Raw genomic sequence first — 1,745 nt, 5'->3', positions numbered from 1 at the left:
TTTGTTGTGGAGCTCATATTTGATGCATATAGAAAAAAGTGTGCAGTGTCGTAGACTCTGATGCCAGTAATTCAGCTTTACCCAAATAAAAAACAAATATTGTTACTGTGTACTGTATCTTGTCTAGTCATGCTTTAAAGCACTGTAAAACAGTTATGTTTGGCAAATGTGAGAATCTGTGTGTTTGTTCTTTTGTGAAAATGAAGCCAGCATTTGCTATATTCTTTAACAAACAAGGTACTGCTTAACAGTATAAGTATAAGGATAGATTGCTACTGGCTGTAATGATGACATGTTGAGTTGCAGACAGGCACAATGAAAAGACTGTTACACATTTAGCTTTTGTCCAAAACCTTCTTCAGAAAAGGAAATGCACAGTCATTCATTCACACAAGCAAACACATTCAACGCACACATGACCTCCATCTCTGGCAGCTTGGACCGAACCGGGATACTGATTAAGTTGGTGGAATAGCTGTGCTTTAGGCCCATATTCAAGCCCGTAATCTGGCTCTCCTCATTTAGATTTTCTGCAGTTTGCTTTAAAGGCTCATTGAGAGCTGAGATAGTTCCATTATCGTTGTTTTCTGTCTGAAGATTTATTTGATTCAGTTGTCCATGTTAGTCTGTTCCAGGGGTGGGCAGGAATCCTGCACACGTGTGTGGTGCACTTGCTAGTGTGCAGTTAACAGGTGTTCTGTGTGCACACAGGGGCAAACTGAGCACCCCCATTTCTCCCCTCCCCACCATACTGTCTCTCCGCTCCTTCCTCTGTAGTGCGTTTTGTTTCCTAGCTTACTTTATTAAATGAAGGAATATGGTTAGTAGGAGTGCTTGAAAGAAATCATGGTTTGAAAGAGTACCTATTACCTACGATACATTTTATTTAATTATTACGGGGGGGGGGGGGGGGGGTTACAATACGTTTAATGTCTGGAACAAACAGTTAGGTAAATTTTCATCACTGATGTTTGCTCTTAACCGAGACTTATTAATTTTCATAACAGAAAAAAATCTCTCACAAATGTATGTCAAGCCAAACATTGACATTATCTTCGGGGCTTCACGATGGAGACAAGGAAACTCTTGCAGTGGAAAGTCGTGATAAAAGTCTATTACACTTCTTTCCAAAAGGAACTTGTCTCTCAGGCGAGAATTACGCTGTAGATCTATTAATTCCATTTGCAAATTGGGATGAATTTCATCAACAGAAACTGCAAATGGTCTCGAGAACCATTCAAAATCTTGGGATAAATATGATATATCCCCAAATCGCTTGAGAAATTCCACTTTTATTGCACTAAGTATGGAAACATATTCTTTGCAATTCTGTTCTCTGATCTCTGTTGAGATCCTATGGGCTTACACATAGACATGTTTCAAAGATATTTAGCTGAAACTGAGGAAGAGTACGGTGAAATGCACTGCGTTCCCCGACGAGAGATGTCGTTCCCACAGCTCAAGTTTGCTAGTGAAAGCTTGTACCTTTTCAGCCATTCCAAAAATTAGCTGATTTTCTTCTTGCAAACTTGTGTTCAGTGCATTCATGTGTCCGGTAATGTCCACTAAAAATGCAAGGTCGATAACGCACTCTGGATCTTCTAACTTGGGATCATACCTTCCTTTGTCCTTTAAAAACTGATTTATTGGTATTCTCAGCTCAAAAAATCTTTTGAGTACATTACCGCAGCTAAGCCAGCGGCCTTAACTGTGGTCTGGTATATTACTGTACTCTTCCTCAGTTT

This window comes from Schistocerca nitens, chromosome 2, assembly GCF_023898315.1.
Source record: "Schistocerca nitens isolate TAMUIC-IGC-003100 chromosome 2, iqSchNite1.1, whole genome shotgun sequence".
In the NCBI taxonomy this organism is placed as follows: Eukaryota; Metazoa; Arthropoda; class Insecta; order Orthoptera; family Acrididae; genus Schistocerca; species Schistocerca nitens.
Note: the sequence above shows the minus strand (reverse complement) of the source record.